The sequence below is a fragment of the Podarcis erhardii genome (genome assembly GCF_964252035.2).
Source record: "Podarcis erhardii genome assembly, chromosome: Z".
In the NCBI taxonomy this organism is placed as follows: domain Eukaryota; kingdom Metazoa; phylum Chordata; class Lepidosauria; order Squamata; family Lacertidae; genus Podarcis; species Podarcis erhardii.
In genome coordinates, this window is record NC_138504.1 from 7,279,600 (window position 1) to 7,288,505 (window position 8,906).

The window sequence follows — 8,906 nt, forward strand, 5'->3', positions numbered from 1 at the left end:
GTTGAAGAGCATTGAGTACTTTCAGAAGTGATCTGCCATCTTCAGATATTCTCTTCAAAACTTTTGCCACAACGAATGATAATCTGATTAGGACTGGTTTATGCACTTATCCACAAGGCACATCAGGAAGAACTTGGTAAGAGCTGTTCAGCAGTGGAACAGACTCCCTTTGAAGGTAGTGATCTCTCCTTCCTTGGAGGTTTCTAAGCAGATGTTGGATGGCTATCTATAATGGATACTTCAGCTGAGATTCCTGCATGGCAGGGAGTTGGACTAGATGAGCCTCAGGGTCCCTTCCATCTCTATTATTTTATGATTCTATGTAGTTGTCCAGCCAACTTATATGTACAAAAAAATCCATGCACTGAGAGAATGTGTGCATTAAAATGAATATACAGTGGTACCTCTGGTTACGAACTTAATTCGTTCTGGAGGTCCATTCTTAACTTGAAACTGTTCTTAACCTGAAGCACCACTTTAGCTAATGGGGCCTCCACTGCTGCCACACCGCTGCTGCATGATTTCTGTTCTCATCCTGAAGCAAAGTTCTTAACCCAAGGTACTATTTGTGGGTTAGCAGAGTCTGTAACCTTAAGCGTCTGTAACCCGAGGTACCACTGTATCACTGAAAGTAACATATAAAATGCATTTAGGGAAAATTCCTTGCAAAAAATGTGTGTCAGTTCAAACTGTATTAAAAAAATGTGTTTATTAAAAGACATTCACACTAAAATTCTCATGCAGATTTTTTAAAATTCAAAATGCTATGAGATGTGAAGAGCTGGATTTAAGACTGACAAAAACGAAAAACATTGAGAACTGAAATTAACAGGTCCTTCCATCCCTGTTTAGGACTTGGGTTGCTGGGGCAAAGCCAAACTGCAGAAAAAGTGGAGATGCCTGACCAGCAGCTTGATGAAGGCAGAGGAGCAACTTCTAAAGGTCCCTGGGTGATTAAGCAAGGAAAGGGAGCAAGATAACATGAGACAGTGGCAGGAGAGTGCAAAAACAGAGAAAGGAAATAAAGTTGGTCTAGGGAGAGTTGAGTTTGGGAGGAGGGCAAGGAAACATAAGTGATTGGGCAAGCAAAGCCCCCAAAATAATTTATGCCAAATGAAGGAATTATGAGAAGTAACATAAACCACATCAGGAGTGAGCTACAGCAGAACAGGCAAGAAGCAGTGGCTGGTCTTATATCAGCATAATTAGCTAGGGGTGAAGGAATTTAAGTTAAGAAAGGATTGTATGATGATGCGAACTCCAAACTCATGGGCAGACCCCAACATTTCTAGCTAGTGTGGATAAAACATCCTTGTCTGAAACCCTTGCAATCCATTGCTGTCCACTGTTGACCATACTGAGCTAGATGGAGTGATAATCTGACTCAACACAAGACAGCTTCCTGTGTTCATACCCAAAGTGGATATTGTCATTATGCTTCAGTGTGATTCATCTTGTTGTCCACATTTCCTGCCAGTCAACTTCCACTGGGTGGGCAATGTTCTTCACTGGGTGCGATTAGTCACTTTCTGATGTAGAAAGCTGTAGAGTTTTCTGTCCTCAGAGGAGTCTCATCACCCGTCTCTGTGTGAGTCACTGCTGCATATTTCCATCCTTCCAAGTAAGAGCTGTGCCTGGATCAGTAATTCACTGGGAAACACAGGGGTGGGGGATAAAAAGCCTAGCATTACACATGAAAAGGAAACACTGTTGGTTTCATAAGTGAACTTCATCTCCATCCAGAAGGGAGGGGGAAAATACTCTTAACCAGAAATTTGGGGGACATTGCTCTAATAGTTGGAGGCTTTAGAACTTTCACTGTAAATGGAACAGATTTCTAACTTGCAAGCTCTGAATAAAGAGCCAAGCTTAATGCATTTGAAGTGCAGGAAAAAGTGGATGCACAAATGGGGATATTTATAGAAATGACATGTGCCTATATCTTGAAGAGGTGCTATATGATATTATGGGTAAACTGATCAGCTAGAAAGTTGAAAAGGAGCCAATGACCAGAGAATGGAACAGTCCATTTCATCTATATGCTGTTTTGCTAACAATTTAGAATGTACCTACAACTGCAATTTAGGTAACATTTTAGGCAGACGGATAACATCAAGGGAGCTACATCTTCAGATTCTCAAAAATTATCAGCCAGGACTGAAAAACATGAAAATGGCAGATATAGTGACGATAAAACAGTCCCTGTTCTGCAGAAGGGTAGCACACAACCACTAAGGTTCCTAAGAAGTGGCATTGTAGAAGGGGGACACAAGAGTGATCAGCTTTGGGACTTCTTCTTTTGGGGGGGGGCAGCAGGAATGATTGTGTCATCTGTCCACTAGCTGGGGGAAGTTATGGGGCCTCCTCGCTCTGAATGGTGAAGGATGTGTTAATGAGATTCTTTGTCTTTCTAGTTAAAAGTAAAAGGTTGCACATCATCTGGCCTGGAGGTCTTTTGATGAAGCTCAATGTGTTCTACAAGCTGCTTCCCACCCTCTAACAAACACTCTCTGTTTTCCCTATCAGCCCAGTGGGTTTTTGAAATTCTCTTTCTTTAATGAATCCATGCATCCATTAAGCAGAATGGATGTCATGTAGCCAGTGTGCATAACAACCAGCCAATTTGAATGTTCACCAAATCTCATGGAGAATGTGGACATAATCCATTCATGAATAGAGAATTGTGCACATTTCCTGGGAGGCCTCCGGAACTGTGCATATTTTGGAGAATGTACAAAATCCAGTCAATATTTGCATATTTCCAAAGCCTGTTGGAGATTATATATGTTTACCAATAAATGTGTAGAATTCCCAATTTGTGAATGGATTACTATATTTGTAAGGCCTGGTGAATGTTCACAAGAAGCACATTAGACAAACCATTCAACTCATATTCCCCTTAACACATGTGTGAATGAAACAGCAGCCCCTACACTAATAGGTTTTGAAACTTAGGTAGAGTGCTGCACAGAAAGAGAATGGTGTGGTGTATGTAAGGTTTGGGAAGTGGGAAGAAGTAGGGTTATAGGCTTAGTACAAAGGAACAGTAGCAAGGCAGGAATCAAATCTGACAGGATCCAATTGTCCGTCAGTGAACTTTATAGTCTGGACATCGTGGTTCAATGCACATTCAACAAAGCAGCAGTTGTTTACTACAGCACCAGCCAACAGGGCCAGCCCTACCATTAGGCTACAGCCTGGCAGCAGCTGCTGGAAAGTGCAGTGCAGTGGTGAGGTGTTCTAGGTCCAATGCAGGGCTTCTCTATCTTTCTGATGCAATGGGGGACACTAGCCCATCAACACGGCTGAAGTAAGTTTGAACTGTTCACCCAGTTGGGCTATATATGTAGAATTGGTGGTAGATCATAGGCACTGCAGACCAGGATGGCTGTAAATTTGCTTACCGGGTTTATTTCTATTTATGAACCTTTACCACTTCCAGTGGCTTTCCAGTATCAAGAAGACTTACTATTTATTGGCACTGTGTGTGAGGACAATGATACTCTGCAGTAAAAAGAGAGGGGCAAGACGAAAGAAAATTACCACATCCAAAGTATATTATCCCACACTGCATTGCACAAATGACTGCTATCATTAATAAATTAAACCAGGATTTCAATAGTGAGATTCATCAGCTTCGAAACTCCTGTCAGATGATTGCTGGAGACTCTAATCCGAGTTGCTTCTGTACCAGCATCAAAAATAAAACTTTTGGGGGAGGAAATGAACCTTTATTTTGCCCCAATGTTCTGGTAGCTTAGAATTATAGCTGCATCTCCTTCTCTCCCTATCTGATGAATGGAAAAGAAGGCAGCGTTCTGAACTTCTGCAGGGTTTATAGATGCAATGATTCACCCTTTCAGCCATTGGTAGCTGTGTGATAATAAAAGATAAATCGGAGATTGCAAGAAACAACAAACCAAGAAAATATATTTGAGACAAAGTAATCTGCTTCAAGGCGCTTCTTAACATTTGTAATTTAAGTCTACAGTGCCTCCAGGGTGGACTTATATTTCCCATTATTACCTTATGGAAATGGTAGCCAATGCGTTGCCCTCCAGGGGTTATTGAACTACAATCCCCATCATTTCTGACTTTTGGCTATGTTGGCTTGGACTGTTGACACCTGCTGTCCAGCAACACCTGGGGGACACCACAAAGCAAAGCATATAACCATCTTCAGGAACAGGTTTAGCACCTCATATATTGTTTGTGAAAAGGAAACTATGCCCAGTGGTGTATTTGTGTAATTAATTTTCTTATACCCCTTCTCCTTTGGACAACGATATCACATAAGCCTTCTTTACATGATAATGTGTATTACTGCACTTCAAAATGTGGTAAGCCAGTCTTGAAACATTTGGGTCCTACTGCTCATTTTGCTGCAAGAGTCTTTGGACTTCTTCAACAAAGTCCTGGCCTGGTGTACCATCTCCTGGAGACAAGCTATGGGACCAGCTTCAGAGGCTGGCTGCTGCTGATAACCAGTTGCTGGATGGATGGGTGAGATCTTGGTCTAGAGTTCACCCCATAATTCTCCTAAAGTGAAAATGCAATATGAACTTGTAATTTTCAGCTTAGGTAAATGCTGAAGTTGGCTACCAACTTGGATGACATTAACAGAGGATTAGACAAATTCATGGATAATGCTATCAATGAGTGCTGGTCTAGGACCTGGGAGATTCAAGTTCAAATTCCTTCCACAGACATGAAGGTCAGTGGGTGACCTTTGGCCAGTGATTATCCCTCAGAGGAGGGAAAGAGCCATATACACAACCTGGAATTCCTTTGAAGAAATGTGGAATATACCTGTAATAATAAATAAAAATAGTTAATAAAATTGTAGAAAGCTGTAACTGCCTCTGAATACCGGTTTTTGGGAATCCCAAATGGCAAGAGTGCTCAGGTCCTACCTGAAGACTTCCCATGGAAATTTGACTGGCCACTCATTGGGAGTTTATTTTTTAGTTGCAAACTGATGTGGAAATGTGGAAAAATGAGAAACCAGGAGAAAGCAAAATGGCATTCTTTCCAATCCCTAATTCATACCTGCAGATCATCCGTTGACCGGAATGCTGTTGCTAGATATTTTCTTGGAAGGTTACCATAAAAGTATACTGAGTGGCATTTTCATTTGTTGCAGAAGTCACAGGAGTGAATTGTGCCGTCAACTCTCAAATGGTGTCTTCGCAACTCTGATTCTGAGCTCAAACAAGCTTTCAATAGAATCCAAAGCCAGACACGGCAGGTCAGGACTCTTTTGAATTGGAACACCTGATTATGATTCTGCCAATCAGAAGAAGCTGTAAACAGACAATAAATAGGCTTTAAAATGGGAAAGTCCTGAAAATAGCCAATTTTATGCTTCAGCTGTGTCAGGCAGTTTAGCACTAATTAAATTTTGCACCAACCTGCCTGAGGTTATGCCATTAACAGTGCTAATATATATCTAGATATAAATAAATACATCCTGGGCCTAATGTGTGAGGAAAGCAAAAGTATTTTTGATGGTACAATATAATCTAATTTATACTCATTTATAAATACTTCAAGCTACATTAGATCATTTGCTGTACTGAAATAGTTTCTCAGCAAAATATGATATGAGCTCTCCCAAAGGTTTATTGCACAGCGGGGGCGGGGGGGGCGGGGGGAGAGTTGAGCTTATCTGCTTTCACAAATGCATTTTCTCTACATCTCACAGAGAAGCATTTGCAATTTGGCTCTATGCTTGTCCGTACTGGTAAGATTCCCAGAATTGCAGTACCAGACCAAAAATGTCAACACAAAGGAGACAATTCACACAGACACAGTAAACTGGCTGCAAGGCTGTGATCTTTAAATCCTTTACAGTGCACCCCAGCATAAGAAATCCACTAGTGGAACTGTTTCCACCCCTATGCCTGAATGGAGAATAAGATGGATCAGTATCATCCAAAAATGTGTAAAGTGGTGAAGCCACCACTTGCTTTGCCCCCTCCCCCCCGAAAGGCAAATTAGGGATAGATGACACTTTTCTGTGACCAAAGGAGCTAAATTTGACTTTTTTAAAGCGGTTGTCTTGCCAAGAACCTGCCCCCAAACCTCCGAGAGACCATTCTTGTTGGACCAGATTGTGCCTAATGAGAAGGGGGTAAAAAGAAGTTTGCAAGGCAGAATGATGCCTTCACTTCTGTAAGGCCAGCCAGCCTGAGCCAGGAGAGTCCCAGTTCATACCAGACACCACTTGAAATTTGAGGAACAAGACAAGAATTTGAGGCTCTCTGTCTCTGCAAGTTCCAAGCCCATAAAATATTACTCAGTAGCAGTTTGAACAAGAGGCCAAAATATCCAAGACTTTTACCAAGAAATCACACCAGTGTTAAAGAGGTAGATTTATTAAGAATAATTAAAAATAGCAACATTAAAAATAGAACCTGTACACCAGTGCAAAATAGGATTAGAAAATACAGACCACAAAGGTTCATTACCAAATGGTCAAAGACCCTGCAGGAGCTTGTCCCTCTGCAATGGTGAGTTGTGGCTGCACATGTTGTAGAGGCCAAGTAGGTCTAGCAGCATCTCCACAGGAGGTGGCCGCCAAGGGGAGTAAGAGGGATGGTTCATTGAATCCACCAGGCAGAAGGGAGAGGCTGCAATAAAAACTCTGAAGGAACTTCATCAGGATCCAGGCAGCCTGGATGAGCTCATAACTGGTGCATCAGAGCTGTGCCTCAAGGGTTTTGAGATGTTGCTCCTTCATATCTGCACCCAACAGACATTTCCCACTCTAGAGAAAGCTTCTGGGTGGTGCATCACAGAGGCAATAGTGGAAGCAATAAGTCTTCTTCACTGCCACCATTGTTACAAACTTAGGACTCATCCACATTTACCTTCTGTCCCATGCTATCTAGGCACAGGTCCATGCTTTCCTGACTGCCTCCCCACCCCACTCTCTGCCACTTTCCCCCGAAAAAGCTGTCCTTTCCCACTAAATTGGAGCAAATGGCAATTTGGGTTTTCCATGGATTTGCTGGTTGCTCTGATTCAGTGGTAAAGAGTGGTTTTTTGTGGGGAAAGTACCAGGAAGAAGAGAAGAGAAGAGACTTGGACACAGACCTGGAGGACCTGGACTTGTGCCTAGAAATGCAGAGCGAAGGTAAGTGTGGATTTCCTGTTATCCAGCAAAAAGAAGATTTGGAGGATAGCTGAACTACCTAGTCTCAAAGCAAAGCAGGGAAGTGTTCTTGATTTATTGACTGATTTATTTCTTTATCCATCCAGCAACCAGAGGGGTGTACATTTTGATTTTCTTACAACAGTTCCACGATGTACTGGGATAGCTCAGTTGGTAGAGCATGAGACTCTTAATCTCAGGGTTGTGGGTTTGAGCCACACATTGGGCAAAAGATTTCTGCACTGCAGGGAGTTGGACTAGATTACCCATGTGGTGCCTTCCAACTCTATAATTCTAGGGTTCTATAAAGTGGACCAGGTTGAATGACTCAAGAGTATCAGATGAGTCCCAAAGGATCAAACCAACATCCCATCTAGTCGAGAACCCTGTTTCCTACCATGGCTAGCCAGTTCTCCTTGGAGCATCTGCAAGCTGCATATGAGAGTAGCTGCCCTCTTCTGCTACCCAACAAACTTCAAGTAAGCATAGATTTGAAAACAAAACTTTCAAGCCCTAGTCTGTCAACTCTACTCACTTTCACCACATTGTCTCCCTTATTAGTTCCATGTCTGACAGAAAATCATCTAACTTTTCTTTGAACTATTCCTCCCTCCCTCAAAATTATAGAGAGTAAAGTAAATATATATATAGAGAGAGAAGCCCCTTCCATGCCCAGCTTTAGTGATGTGTCCAGTTGATTTCTATTCCAAGCACCTCTCCCTTGACAAATATCACTGTTTCCCAACATCAAAGACCCCCAATAGCATCCTGTTGCACCAGGCACCATTTTCTAGTGATTTACCGAAGTTACAGCCTGCATCTCTGATAAACTCCCATTGCCTTAACAGCATTCCTACTTAATCGAGTGACAGAATGTTGGCAGATCTAAGATCCTCATCCATGGGAACTCAGTTAGAATAATAATACAGGCGTCTGTGGCATTTAGCCCATCTTCTCTGGGTCATGCTCTGAAAGTAGATGATACAGGAATCCTTGCTGAAGCTGAGTAGGTCTGGGTTTCATAAGCCCCCCAAAGGGAGACCACCTGATAATTTTATGTCAGCTTGGGTGTCACAGAGAGAAAAAAGAGTTTTAAATATACAAATTCTATGTACATCTATAAAGGGGAAGTAGACTTCAGATCTGATTAAATGATTCTTGGCATCTGGCTGCATCACAGAACTGTTAGCAAATAAACTATCCATGGAGACAGTTACAGCAGTGTACAAAAATGTGTTAATTCCTGTTTGTAATTTGATTAATAGTATATTTTCTATTTAGTAAGATATTTGTGATAGATATATGCATCTCGAGAAGCCTCTGTACAAATATACAGTTTATACAGGCATGTACAACCAGTGTGCACTGTCTAGACTAGGGGTAGCAAACCTAGGGTTCTGCTAAGGTTGTTGGACTCCAACTCCTGTCAGCCTCAGTCAACATGGCCAATGGTCAGGGATGATGGGAGTTGGAGTCCAACAGCATCTGGAGGACCATTGGTTCCTTATCCCCAGCTTAGACTAGGATGGGGAGATCAAAGTTCAGATCCCCACTAAGCCATGAAGCACACTGGGTGATTTTGAGATACTCCCTCTCTCCCTCTCAGCCTAACCTACCTAACAGGGTTGCTGTAAAAATAAAATGTACTCCACCTTGAGAATGGAAAGTTTGGCTATAAGTATATTTCATTCATTCATTCATAGGTTATTTAACTCTTTATATCATAATAATTAAATTTATTACCCACCCT

General features: G+C 41.9%; 1 long non-coding RNA gene across 1 annotated transcript; it reads right to left on the reverse strand.

The window, feature by feature from the left end:
• Positions 1 to 772: 772 nt before the first annotated feature.
• LOC309334089 lies at positions 773 to 5,284 on the reverse strand. The gene is made up of 4 exons (XR_014152862.1): positions 5,050 to 5,284; positions 4,027 to 4,143; positions 3,405 to 3,504; positions 773 to 1,650 (listed from the first exon to the last, which is right to left on the reverse strand). It is a non-coding gene; the product is annotated as an uncharacterized lncRNA (long non-coding RNA).
• Between the last annotated feature and the right edge of the window lie 3,622 nt (positions 5,285 to 8,906).